The following is a 14,855-nucleotide window of genomic DNA, read 5'->3' as shown; positions in this document are numbered from 1 at the left end:
AGATTACGAGGAAGAATCTCCGTAGCTTGGGTGAAGGACAGAAAAAGCCAGCTGACAAGGTGAACAAGTTCTTTCAGCTTTAATCAGACCAAATGCTAATAAGAACTACTTTCTGAAAGAAAATTAAGGCTAAATGACCCTGATCCTTACTACTTAAACCACGTTACAGCACGTGAAATTAGAAAAGCTGTAATGAGAATCCCTTCTGAAGCAATAGGTATCGACACTATCAGGCGTACCATTTTCCAAAATATACCACACGGCATCGTGCGAGCCTCGGCTAACCTTCACTGGCAGAAAAAGTCGCAACACCAAGAAATAGTTGTGAGACATCAGAGCTACTCTAAATACACGCTGTAGCAGCCGTGAGCACAAGTTACTTTTGATAGTGGACACGGTGTGCTGCTGTTAGTCAAGAACACGTTTATGGTGACTAGGTTTGAACGAGGTCGTGTAATATAGTACTAGAAGCTGGATGCTCCGTCTCCGATACTGTAGAAAGACTTGGCAGGAACGTAGCCACTCTGCGCTACTGCTGAAATCGGTCGTCACGAGATTAAACAGTCGCAAGAATATCGGTCTCCGGATGGCTACGTGGCACTACGAAGACCATACGTTCGGCGTGTAGTTCTGGGGCATATTTCAGCAGCGGTTGACATCATAGCGCCATAGAAAGCTGTTATAAATCTGTTACTTCAAGGACAGCTCTGAGCCAGACGCCTTGTAGCGTGCATTCCGCTGTGCCCAAACCATTGGACAGCGCGGTGGCAGTCTGTCGTGTTTTCTGGTGAAAGCAGGCTCTGTCTCTTTGCCAGTGACGGCTGTGTGTTGGTTACTGGGACATCATTTGAGGGCCTGCGGCCAACCTGTCTACTTTCTAGACGCAATGGACCTATACGTAGAGTTATGGTCTGCGATGCGATTTCATATATCAGATGGAGTACTCTTATGGCTATCCAACGCACTCTGACAGCAAATCTGTACGTCAACCTGTAGATTGAACCTATTGTGATGCCATTCATGAACAGCGTTCCAGGGTGTATTTCCCACATACAGTTGTTTTCACTCAACATGCTCTACAAAGTGTCGACATGTTGCCCCAGCCTGCTCTATCATCACATCTGTCTCCAATCGAACCCATATGGAGCATCATCACACAACAGCTCCACCGTCCTCCACATTAATTATTCTTGGTGTTGTGACATTTTTTCCGTCAGGGAATTTAAATCTGCCTTCGAGTTTGGGACACAACGCCTTCAATGAGTAAGAAGTAAAGTTCAGACTACTCCTAAAAAAAACCACATGCACTTAGTGTTAAACTAATTACCTGAAAAAACGAGAACCATCGATTATACTCTTCGCTAACGTTGCTATCCAGGGGTATCGGCTTGCTATTTGCTGTGGTCGCTGAGGCGGGAAGTGGCGCTCGTAGACTTTGACTGGGCAGGTCCCTCCCATCGCGTCCTGTGCAGGAAAGTTGAGTTAGTTACTGCTGAGTATTTTCCTGGAAGTAAAAGTGTTTACAATCGCTTCTTTCAGCTACCCGATGACGTGGTAATCCACTTACGGATGCTGAAAGCAGGAGCTACAATCAGCTACATTCTACCAGCTCTACTTTAGTGTTCGTTTCTGGTGCAGGCAACAACACGCCGAAATCTACATCTTTTGCTGTGAGTTTTGTGCGCGTCGGTGCGTTTCCGTCAATTAAGGAAAGTGCGTTCTGATTAGCTTACGATGTTAGTGCAATGAGGTGTAATTTGTGGTTCGGGACGTTTACCTTTCTTTTCTGCATGCAAATTGCCCGGAGTATAAGTTATCATTAGTTTGTCTGTCTGGTGTTTTTTACTATCAATTGTGCATTGAGATCTCTGGATTTGCGGAATTAGCCTGATAGCTTGTACTGATAGCCTATATCAGGGATTGCACGATTAGTTGAGAGAGTGTACTGACGGGGAATCAATTACGCACATCTCTCTGTGGTTCTGTTTAAACGGTTAAGGAACCGGGACTGAGCAAGGATGTACTATTTTTTGGAAATTTGTGGTAAGTTCCTATATGACCAAATTGCTGACGTTATCGGTTCCTAGGCTTACACACTACTGAATATAATTTAAAATAAGTTACGGTAAGGACTACACATACACCCATTCCCAAGGGAGGACGCGAACCTCCGACGGAGAGAGTCGCGCGAACCTCACTCGATCAAGTTTGTATCTGTTTGGATTCACCGAGAACTCGAGTTAATGATACCCATGTCCGAGCGAGCACTGAGTTTCACTGTATGTGTTTTATGAAGTTTTCTAAACGCCGTTAAGTGTGTGCGTATTTAAGTGTTACCTTTTGTTGGGAAGTCTACGATAAGAACTGCATTGTGTTTTCGCATTGCACGTTATTTACTGTCAAATACTGAAATGTGGCAATAAGGAAAAACGTACGTTGGTCACTGCGGTTCAGCTGGATAAGGTAAGGTTAGTGCCGTCTTTGGGTAAATGGGTTTTTGTACGAAAATTGTAAGTGATATCTTACGACAAACGGCCTTACTTGTAAGAGCCGGTACGTTAAGAGTTAGTTTGGTTGTAGTTCGGTGAGTTTCCACTAGTGTATCTACTAATTCATAGCAACGATTACGACAAACCGGGCTCAGGTAATACCTGTTAAGTGTGCAACTTATTCGGCTATTGATGGTGTTAATTGTTACCTGTGATAACCATTTAACCCATGTTATAATCAATACCACGAGGCAGCTGTGTTTGTTCGAAACAGCTTAGACCGATGTGCGGACACTAATAATTACCAACTATAAGATAAGTAACTGAAGTGTGTTGTCTGCCTTACTATTTGGTATTCTTTGATGTCAGAATTTTACTTTCTTGCAAATATAGTTTCACAAGTTAGTGTCAAAATTTTTTTCTAGGTCACTTCTTTACGTTTAAAAGGTGCTGCAAATTTTATTTACTTAATAGTCGTGCTCAAACTGTAAGGATTGACATAAATTCATCGCTTGAAAATAAAATCGCTGATTAAAAGCAAAGTAACATATGTAATTTTTCATCCTAAAAATATGACCTTGAAAATATATTTAAAACTTAGTAGTAAATATTTTAAAGTACCACAAGCACCAACAAATATCAGTACTTATTAATTGTATAAAAATAGCAACGAAGAATTGAAAAGAATATGAGCATAAAAATCGCATAATTTTTGGAATACTCAATTAATTTAAAAAAATATTTCCTTTAGTACATTTTTCAGACATATGTAGTGCTAATATACAAACCAGACTGCAGTTGGTCTTCTGCAACCGGAGGCCCTCCTGCCAGCTCTAGGCACTCCTTGGGACATACCACCTGTGCAGAGATGGCTCCTGCGCAAAGGAATTGTTTTGTAGTTTTAATATGTTTCATACAACGCAATTGCACCAGTACATTCATCATTCACAACAGAAAATTGAACTTATTTAGATGAGAGACCTAAACAGTTACTAAATGTTCACTTTACACATCAAAAGTCTCACAGTACTATATCTCGATGCTTTTCCTGTGTTTACTATGGTCAACTGACCTCTGAGTTGTGAGAAAACAGTTCCAGAATCTGTAATAATTTACCAAACTGTCATCCATTCAATGGGAATTACATTCACTTCTGTGTCTATAAGAGTAATTTAACTTAATTCGAGGCGTGAACAGAAACTTACTAGGAGAAACTATCTCCATAATATAGCTAAGAAGATTGTGTAGTCGCAACATTTTGAGATTGTTGCTGCTACACCCCACGCATCTCACTGCATGCAATAAACACTTACAGATGTAGAATGAGAATTTCACTCTGCAGCTGAGTGCGTGCTGATATGAAACTTCCTGACAGATTAAAACTGTGTGCCAGACCGAGACACGAAATCGGGACCTTTGCCTTTCGCGGGCAAGTGCTCGACCAGCTGAGCTATCCAAGCACTGCTCATGCCCCGTCCTCACAGCTTTACTTCTGCCAGTACCTCGTCTCCTACTTTCCAAACTTTACAGAAGCTCTCCTGCGAACCTTGCAGAGTGAAAATCTCATTCTGGAAACATCCCCCAGGCTGTGGCTAATCCATGTCTCCGCAATGTCCTTTCTTTCAGGAGTGCTAGTTCTGCAAGGTTCGCAAAAGAGCTTTCGTAAAGTTTAGAAAGTAGGAGACGAGGTACTGGCAGAAGTAAATCCGTGAGGACGGGGCGTGAGTCGTGGTTGGGTAACTCAGATGGTAGAGCACTTGCCCGAGAAAGGCAGAGGTCCCGATCCAGTCTCGGTCAGGCACACAGTTTTAATCTGCCAGGAAGTTTGTTACAGAGGTAGCTGCAGCGAAAGTTTGACAGTGTAAAAGATATGGTAATATTTAAACAACAGAACTCTGAGGGCATAATTTAATATCCATTGTCTACTCCACACAGCACAAATTTTGTCTCACAACTTGGAGGAACGTTAGATATATCGATCGTGACAGTCCAAAGCGGACTGCCTACAGCATGGTTCACAAAGATATGGAAATATTTTAATATGTTACTCTGCAAGTACAAGTAAAGAAAAAAGTTCAAATGAAGATAGGTCCGCAAATGTTTATTTACGGCTAATAATAGCTATTCCGTATAATTTAGCAAGTTCGTTAATGTGAAACCATAGCAAAACCTTTTTTAGATTAAAGTAAGGCACGATTTCAGATTTTTGTTGTTGTTATTGGTCTCCTGAATCTAATAAAACATGTACCAGACGTGCAGTAGTTTTCCAGAACATCCAACATGAATTCACAGGTGCTATTGTATTGATGAAATTAGATTATCAGACATATTCACACAGTTTCATTTAACGTTATTACCCCGTTTTTTTTTAAATTAAGTTCTCCACTACTTCTGTTGAAAACGTTGTGCATAGTCTGGAATTTAAACAACGAATTAGGCCAAGTAGTTAATAAATTAAAATTTCACGAAATTACGTCTTCACTTCTCTGGATGTTATGGAAAACTACTGCAGATACACGTCTGGTACATGTTTTATTAGATCCACTTGATCAATAAAAACAAAATGAATGGAAATCACGCTTTGCTTTAACCTCGTACAGTCATGGCTTCAAATTAGCGACGTTGCTAAATTCCCGACAAAATATTTTACTAGCCACAACGCCGTAACTAAACATTTTCGGATGTGTGTTTATCTGCACTGTTTTCTTCAGTTTTACTTATAGAATAACATAGGAAAATATTAGCATATCTTCGTGAATCACCCTGTAGAAATACAAAGGCTCCAAATAAACAGTGCTTCCAAGAAAGTTGCTAAATTTTTGAGCTTCTGTTTCATGGCTCCATACAAGAAACATTCAATTCAGTATAACAATACGAGCCCTGCGTCCTGTTAAAGGATTTCTGTAGCTTTGGTAAAAATCAGAAAAAATCAATAGCTGTATATCACATCATAGCTGATAAACTTGTACAACTTATACCGCAAATATCAGTCGGAATTAAGTAAGCACCCGGTACTAACTGATGACCTGAGATATGCCACTGACAAACGTGCGGCTACCATAACGACACTGCTTGAGTTCGGCAAAGTATTTGATGCACAAGAAATTGGTCCAGCGCGTGAGAAAAATAGACATTTACATACACATACTTCTGTAGCTACTCTGATTTCTCTTACTTTATTAAGATGGTCATTTCTCCCTATGTAGGTAGGCGACTCTAAAATAATTTCACATTAAGGGAAAATATTGGTGACTGAAATTTCGTGAGAAGATCCTGTCGCAGTGAAATCGCCATTCGTTTAATGACTTGCAAAGGACGTATAAGGGTACTGTAAGCAGTCTCTTTAGTAGAAATGTTATACCATCTAAGTCTTGGTGAAGTACAGTCCATGTGGTGTCTTCCCCATAACATTACCTATCTGGTCTTTCCAATTTAAATTGTCCTTAACAGTAACTCACAGATACTTAGTTCAACTGGAAGCTTTTAAACTTGTGTAATTTCTGGTGTAACCAAAATTTAATGGCTTTCTTTTCTTACTCATTTGGGTGACCTTATAGTTTATCTATTCTGAGACCATTGTCACTTTTCGCACAATGCAGATACAGTTGGTAGTAGTTTATCCTGTAGTGAAGTAGAAGTGGATAACTCCTGTGAATTAATATGGTTGGAGATTACACTAAACAACCGAACTAGGTTAATAATTGGCTCCTTTTACCGACCTCCCGACTCAGCAGCATTAGTGGCAGAACAACTGAGAGAAAATTTGGAATACATTTCACATAAATTTTCTCAGCATGTTATAGTCTTAGGTGGAGATTTCATTTTACCAGATATAGACTGGGACACTGAGATGTTTAGGACGGGTGGTAGGGACGGAGCATCGAGTGACATTATACTGAGTGCACTATCCGAAAATTACCTCGAGCAATTAAACAGAGAACCGACTCGTGGAGATAACATCTAGGACCTACTGATAACAAACAGACCCGAACTTTCCGACTCTGTATGTACAGAACAGGGAATCAGTGATCATAAGGCCGTTGCAGCATCCCTGAATATGGAAGTTAATAGGAATATAAAAAAAGGGAGGAAGGTTTATCTGTTTAGCAAGAGTAATAGAAGGCAGATTTCAGACTACCTAACAGATCAAAACGAAAATTTGTGTTCCGACACTGACAATGTTGAGTGTTTATGGAAAAAGTTCAAGGCAATCGTAAAATGCGTTTTAGACAGGTACGTGCCGAGTAAAACTGTGAGGGACGGGAAAAACCCACCGTGGTACAACAACAAAGTTAGGAAACTACTGCGAAAGCAAAGAGAGCTCCACTCCAAGTTTAAACGCAGCCAAAACCTCTCAGACAAACGGAAGCTAAACGATGTCAAAGTTGGCGTAAGGAGGGCTACGCGTGAAGCGTTCATTGAATTCGAAAGTAAAGTTCTATGTACCGACTTGACAGAAAATCCTAGGAAGTTCTGGTCTTACGTTAAATCAGTAAGTGGCTCGAAACAGCATATGCAGACACTACGGGATGATGATGGCATTGAAACAGAGGATGACACGCGTAAAGCTGAAATACTAAACACCTTTTTCCAAAGCTGTTTCACAGAGGAAGACCGCACTGCAGTTCCTTCTCTAAATCCTCGCACAAACGAAAAAATGGCTGACATCGAAATAAGTGTCCAAGGAATAGAAAAGCAACTGGAATCACTCAATAGAGGAAAGTCCACTGGACCTGACGGGATACCAATTCGATTCTACACAGAGTACGCGAAAGAACTTGCCCCCCTTCTAACAGCCGTGTACCGCAAGTATCTAGAGGAACGGAGGGTTCCAAATGATTGGAAAAGAGCACAGATAGTCCCAGTCTTCAAGAAGGGTCGTCGAGCAGATGCGCAAAACTATAGACCTATATCTCTTACGTCGATCTCTTGTAGAATTTTAGAACATGTTTTTTGCTCGCGTATCATGTCATTTCTGGAAACCCAGAATCTACTATGTAGGAATCAACATGGATTCCGGAAACTGCGATCGTGTGAGACCCAATTCGCCTTATTTGTTCATGAGACCCAGAAAATATTAGATACAGGCTCCCAGGTAGATGCTATTTTTCTTGACTTCCGGAAGGCGTTCGATACAGTTCCGCACTGTCGCCTGATAAACAAAGTAAGAGCCTACGGAATATCAGACCAGCTGTGTGGCTGGATTGAAGAGTTTTTAGCAAACAGAAAACAGCATGTTGTTATCAATGGAGAGACGTCTACAGACGTTAAAGTAACCTCTGGCGTGCCACAGGGGAGTGTTATGGGACCATTGCTTTTCACAATATATATAAATGACTTAGTAGATAGTGTCGGAAGTTCCATGCGGCTTTTCGCGGATGATGCTGTAGTATACAGAGAAGTTGCAGCATTAGAAAATTGTAGCGAAATGCAGGAAGATCTGCAGCGGATAGGCACTTGGTGCAGGGAGTGGCAACTGACCCTTAACATAGACAAATGTAATGTATTGCGAATACATAGAAAGAAGGATCCTTTATTGTATGATTATATGATAGCGGAACAAACACTGGTAGCAGTTACATCTGTAAAATATCTGGGAGTATGCGTGCGGAACGATTTGAAGTGGAATGATCATATAAAATTAATTGTTGGTAAGGCGGGTACCAGGTTGAGATTCATTGGGAGAGTGCTTAGAAAATGTAGTCCATCAACAAAGGAGGTGGCTTACAAAACACTCGTTCGACCTATACTTGAGTATTGCTCATCAGTGTGGGATCCGTACCAGGTCGGGTTGACGGAAGAGGTAGAGAAGATCCAAAGAAGAGCGGCGCGTTTCGTTACCGGGTTATTTGGTAACCGTGATAGCGTTACGGAGATGTTTAATAAACTGAAGTGGCAGACTCTGCAAGAGAGGCGCTCTGCATCGCGGTGTAACTTGCTCGCCAGGTTTCGAGAGGGTGCGTTTCTGGATGAGGTATCGAATATATTTCTTCCCCCTACTCATACCTCTCGAGGAGATCACGAATGTAAAATTAGAGAGATTAGAGCGCGCACGGAGGCTTTCAGACAGTCGTTCTTCCCGCGAACCATACGCGACTGGAACAGGAAAGGGAGGTAATGACAGTGGCACGTAAAGTGCCCTCCGCCACACACCGTTGGGTGACTTGCGGAGTATCAATGTAGATGTAGATGTAGATGTTGTGTCGGTTTTGGAAATGGTTTGGATATTCTAAAGACTTCACTAGAGGGCAAACGATAGCTTCTTCTACAAACAGTCTAACAGGGCTACCAAGATTGCCTCCTAAAATGTTTACATAGGTTAGGGAGGGCAGAAGACTATAACTCTTATTTTGGGAAAGCCAGATAATAGTTCTGTTTTATAGAAACCGGACGTGTTTTTCTTCATAGAGTTACCACAATCGTTACTGAAGAATAAGTACGAGATTGAATTGAAATAGTTCTATTTTACTCGATGATTTTCTGTAGATTACTACGAACTGTGACCCATTTGATAGGAGCGCACGAGTCTAGTCACGTAACTGAGGTGATGCATCATAGACAAGCAACTGATTAGAAGTCTTTTATGAGGAACAGTGTTAAAAGCCTTCTGGAAGCCTAGAAATATGGAATCAATTTGAGATCCCTCGTCGACAGTACTCATTATTACTTGCGAATGAAGAGCTGGTTGCGTTTCACAAGAACGAATTTTCTGAAAACACGCTGACAATGCGTCAATGAATATCAGGCATATGAATATCGATCTTTCTTCAGTGTTCCAAAAACTACGACTTAGAGTACGTGAGTTGACGTCGCAGGTATTTTTTGTAACTGACCAGAAATTATTAACTTTCATGTTACACAAACTACTGATTTCGTTTCATCTTGACGGTATCCAAATACCATGTATCAGTAGATGGTAAAAATGAAGAGTGAAATTCCGCAGCGGCAGCTCAGCTGGACAGAAATGCTGTCGCCACATCAAAGGAGACGTACATTACGCAATGAGTTATTAGAACGAAACTGCCCTATTATGATGTAATCCATACCGGCACCAGTAGTTGTAATGCTAGATGATTAGAACTGACCACGAACGAATGTGTGTTACATCCAACTTGTCCCCAATATGAGCACGTCAGTGCTTCGCTGCCCTGTTAATGATTTCGTCTAAACAAGTTACGTGACTAACATAACATATGTCTACATCACCAACTCCCCAGGGTGCAAGCACACTTTTTACCTCGTGTGACGTCGTGTGCTGTCAATACTACGCCACCTGAGTCCACATGTAGAATTTGGCGGTAGCCCATGTGACTACGCTGCAAATCTACGGTCGGCTTAGAGACTAGACCTCCTCAGCCCACGCCACGGTCTCGCGTTTGGCTAAATCGTAGCCTCTCAAACCCCGGTGGGTTCTAGTGTGCAGGTGGACCAGTTTGCTGTTGTGCCAAACCAATTTGACTCCATGCCACAACTATGAATGACGGAATATGTCAAATGTTTAGACGGATGACTCAAAACAAAAAAGTCCACCCACGCACCACTCGTTGTGTGTTTGATGCTAAAAGCAGTACGTCTGACAGTTCAGATGAAAACTGGCACGGGCTCTCCCTTTCTCTGCATACACAGATTTGACCAATTAGTGACTTTAAGAATTAATTGGGAGAAAAGGAGAAACAGACTCAGATTATAGGCCTCTTTCTCCCACGTTTACGCTGTGACGTTTGCTAAAAGAATGAACTCGATGGAACCACAGTCTTACATACAAAGATTGCTATGTACCCTGTAGCGTCCATCTCTAACTTTCCAAAGAATGGCCATAAACTCGCTAAACCCTTGTGGCTTTACAAATATGTCTTGAAGAAGAGTCTTAACGTATGGGCGCCCCTGGTCATGGAATTTCGCAGAAACGCACAGTCGTCTCATTGCCTTCCTGCCTAACAAGGACCCATCCTTTGATTTATTTGCTGATCATCAATGCTCTGCCCATAGCTAGTTGGCCGATGTGAACGCGGCCGCCGGCCGACTGGCGCCATCCAACGAGTCTGCACAATGAGACTGATTAGCAGCACGTTTTCACCCTGCAGAAAAAACGTCCCCTCGGCTCTGAGCTACCGTACGCTTTCACTGCAGTCGTTTAAATCGGCACCCTCTTCCTTTAGATGCAGGCAAAGTTTACCGCAATTCCTTCAGTAGAGCACACAAGCAAGAGCGTAACTACTGCCAACCATTTCATGATATGAATGAAGTCAGATAATTTCCAACTATAGCAACCATGTAATAAAGATCAACTTCCCTAGGAACACAACACCGTATCAGAACTGACTGTGCCCTGCAATCTCTCACCATCTCCAGTCAATGAGAGGTTCAGATGAACTAGACTACCCAGTCCATTGAATCGAAACAGAGCTCTCACCATTATTGAACCACTACCAACTTACACTGTGTCTTGTTGAAAACTTGGTTTTGTGGATAAGTGGGGTGTGTGACACACTCAAAAACTAGCATGAGCTCTTACGAACTGAAATAGGCACTCGTCTGACATGACCACCGTTTCCCTGTCGTTTAGGGTCCACCCGATATGGTCATCGGCTCAGGAGAGGCACTGCAAGTGATGTCATGCTGTTAGCAAAGGCACTCAGGTCGGTCGTCTGCTGCCATAGCCCGTTAACGACATCTTTCGCAGCACAGCCGTAACAGATACGTTAGTCGTACGTTTCACACTGATTACTACGGCTATTTCACGTATTGTGATTGCCTGTTAGTACTGACCAATCTAACTCAGTTGCTGTCGGTCGTTAAGTGAAGGCCATCAACCACTGCATTCTCCGCCTGAAACGTCATATTCTCGGCACACTCTGAATTCCCAAACGATCTCCAGAATGTACTTACCCAATCGTCTCGCTCCAAATGCCTTTCCGCGTTCAAAGTATGCTAATTACCTTGTTGAGGCCATAATTAACTTGGTAAATTATTGTACATGAATCACATCTACATCTACATCATACTCCGCAAGCCACCTAATGGTGAGTGGCGGACCGTACTTTTGGTACAACTATCTGATCCCCACAACCATGTTCCACTCGCAAATAGTGCGCGCAAAGAATGATTGTCACTAACCACCGGATCACAAATGAAAGCTCCGCCAACGCACTGCCGTTTTACGCCTTGTGTACCCGATACTGCCGACACCTGCATGTGTGCATGTCGTTATCCCATCACTTTTGTTACCATAGAGTTATGTTTCGTACATGATCCAGTCGCCTGCTGTGGAGGCGACCCTTGAACCGACATCCATTGACCTCTGTACAACAACAGGTCCATTATCAGTGGTGCCGGGCATATTCGACTTGTAATCTCACTAACTGGAGTAGAGGTGTTTACAGTGATGAGTCCCGCTTCAAACTGAGCCCCGATGACCAGTGGAGACGTACTTGCAGACACGCATGGATGGATGTGCCATATCATATCATAGCAGGACCCCTTTGAGTGTCATCCACGCAACTTTACAGCATGTTCTAAGCCCGTTTTATTGCCCTTTATGGCAAGGCATTATGGGCTTACATCTTAGCTAGATATCGCCCTCCTGCACACGGCGACACTTTCAGCTGCTTGCCTTCGTACTTTCCAAAACATACGTTACACTGTAAGGTCACCTTATCTCACCCCAGTTGAGAAAGTTTAGAGCATTATTGGAAAGACCCTCCAAGCAACTCGGCATTTTGAAGATCTAAAGAGCAATTGGGACTGCATGTACCAAGGTATCCTTCAGTAGGACATCCAACCATTCTATCTAACAATGTCAATACTAATAACTGCTTACATAGCGCCAAAGGTGGACCAAAGCGTAAACGACTTCCTCAACTTAGGAAGCTTTTCCTCTTGAATTAACTATCGAATTTTTTCTCAAGTTGCAATCATTTGTTGACTGTACACGGACATTACATCAACCGAGTTCCGTCCCAGCCCTTCGTGATGCATCACTTTTTGTCTTAGAGTATATTCGTAAAGTAATTCTGGCGCAAGGATTGTCCTTTTTAGGAGCAGTAGTGGTCAATTTCATAACAAATAACCTTTTCGTTCCAAATCAAGGCGGGAGGAATATGGGAATCTTTTATCTGCATACGTGAGAACGAAAATTATTCGACACAATGGAATAGACACAAAAGGTTTAGACCTTGTATCGTAAAGCTGTTAATACTCAGTAAAAAGCCCTGTCCGGTTAAGAAGCAGCACATGAGCCACGCTGCCTCACGGATGACCCAATATGTGCAAAATGGGTTTAGCTTTAGAACTGACTGCCGCAGGATCGCCTGTCGAGCTATGTGACGAACGCTACGAACAATACCATACAGTTACCATAATCGCGCGTCATCTCTTTGCATCCCATTAAAATGGAACTAACTCTTAATTTAACGAAACTGGAATGTAAACGCAGCCATGGAGCACAAAACGACAAAAATTTATGTATTCATTAAAGTTATTTACGAAATATCAAGGTAGTTAATTTACTGTTTAGCTTGTGGAAATTTGTATGATATCTATGTCGTAACTGCTTCTTCAAATTATCACAATAAATAATAAACGAACTCCACTTACCTAAACATCTAAACGGGAATGCTATCACAGCTCTGAATATGTGAACATAGCAACTTCATGCTGCATTTTGTTCCAAATGGGTGCTGTTTTTTGAGCTAGCAGTTACTGACTGGTAACATTAATCTTCTTTCCCAGAGTTTATTTCTAGGTAATTAAGTGCACATAGTGTCACTCTGCTGTACGCGACGCTTGCCTCATTTATCCTTTACGTTTCCTTTTCTTCACATATCAGATATTACTAGAAAAAGTTATGCCTATGGTTCCACCTTTAATATTTTCTGTCAAGCGATATGAGGTGAGAGCAAAAACTATGACGCTGTTGAGTCCGTCCTGTCAGTCAGTGTACAAGAACAAATGAATAAAGGCTTGTATACTGGTGAACGCATACAGTGCAGTTCGATGAAAGGGGATGCATATAGGGAACGAATGGATGAACGGAGTGTCTCAAAGATTAGCAACAAGTAATTCGTTTCCAGCTGTTCGCCTCTTCGAAACGTAGTTAGAGGTCAAACATCGTTATTGGTATATCTGTTACAAATTGAAAATGCGTCTAAGAGTCGATTACAAACGAAGTTACGTGGCTCTGTTCGGCGAATTGACTTACCGACACAGGCGGCGACCACGACGATGACAATGAGTGTCTTCTGCATGGCGAATAGTAGCCAGGAGTTAGGAACATCGCCTTTTATGAGCTAGTAAGCTTCCGTTGTTACGTAAAGCGAACGTCATCAGTTAAGTGCGAATTGTAGTGATAAAAGCTACCAGGCGTTTTGTACTTCACAGAAAATTATCCGTTGTTCCCTCCTGTGGATGTTAATAGCAGTCGAACAAGGAAAAGGGAAATGAATTTACATGTCACTGGCTGAGGGAGGCGTGGCTACTCGAACGAGCCAGATAACAAAACGTTTACAAGATACGAAGTCTGGTTACGTAAAGTTTTTAGTTTTTCATTTATTTATTTATATAATGCTTTGAATTAAAAGAAATACTATCGACGGCTCTCGAGTAACATATACCAAATAAATTAATAAGAAATGTTACTGATCCCCTACATTACACAGTACAGGTCGGAACACTGTTGCAAAAGCGACGAAAAAAGCATATCAAATTAGAATGAACGCGAAACCTCCAAGAGTGTTGAAGTTTTACAGAAGCTAGAAATTTACTCCGAACTCGAATGACAAATACTTTTAATACTTTGCACAACGAAACTAAATCTAAAATGTGGCAGAAGATCCAAAGACATTCTGGTCGTATATAAAGTACGCAAGCGGAAATATGCAATGAATATCTCCATTACACTATAACACCCTACTGATGACAGTGCCATTAAAGCAGAGTTACTAAAAGCGGATTTAGCAAATTCTTTCCCCAAAGAAGACGAAGTAAATATTCCAGATTCGAATCAAGATAAGCTGGAAACGTGAGTAACTTACAAGCAGATATCCTTGGTGTAACACAGCAATTTAAATCATAAAAGCAAAGCCTCCGGTTCTTACTGTATACCAGACAGGTTCCTCTCAGAGTATGTTGATAAAGTAGTTTCATATTTATAGAAGTATGTACAAGCGCTTTCTCGTCGAGTCATTCTTACCTAAACACTGGAAAGTTGCGCAGCTCACACCAATATTTAAGAAAGGAAATGGCTTTAATCCGCTGAATTACAGACCCAAATCGTAAACGTCGATTTGCCGTAGTGCTTAGGAACATATATTCTGTTCGAAGATTATGAGTTACCTCAAAGCAAACAATTTATTGAAAAACGGATAA

General features: G+C 41.7%; 1 long non-coding RNA gene across 1 annotated transcript; it reads right to left on the bottom strand.

Moving 5' to 3' along the window:
• Nucleotides 1–1,327: 1,327 nt before the first annotated feature.
• On the bottom strand, nucleotides 1,328–13,725 carry LOC124544713. The gene is made up of 3 exons (XR_006967560.1): nucleotides 13,690–13,725; nucleotides 3,278–3,364; nucleotides 1,328–1,464 (listed from the first exon to the last, which is right to left on the bottom strand). It is a non-coding gene; the product is annotated as an uncharacterized LOC124544713 (long non-coding RNA).
• Nucleotides 13,726–14,855: the final 1,130 nt, after the last annotated feature.

This window comes from Schistocerca americana, chromosome 8 (genome assembly GCF_021461395.2).
Source record: "Schistocerca americana isolate TAMUIC-IGC-003095 chromosome 8, iqSchAmer2.1, whole genome shotgun sequence".
Lineage (NCBI taxonomy): Eukaryota > Metazoa > Arthropoda > Insecta > Orthoptera > Acrididae > Schistocerca > Schistocerca americana.
Note: the sequence above shows the minus strand (reverse complement) of the source record. Positions and strands in the feature narration are given on the sequence as shown.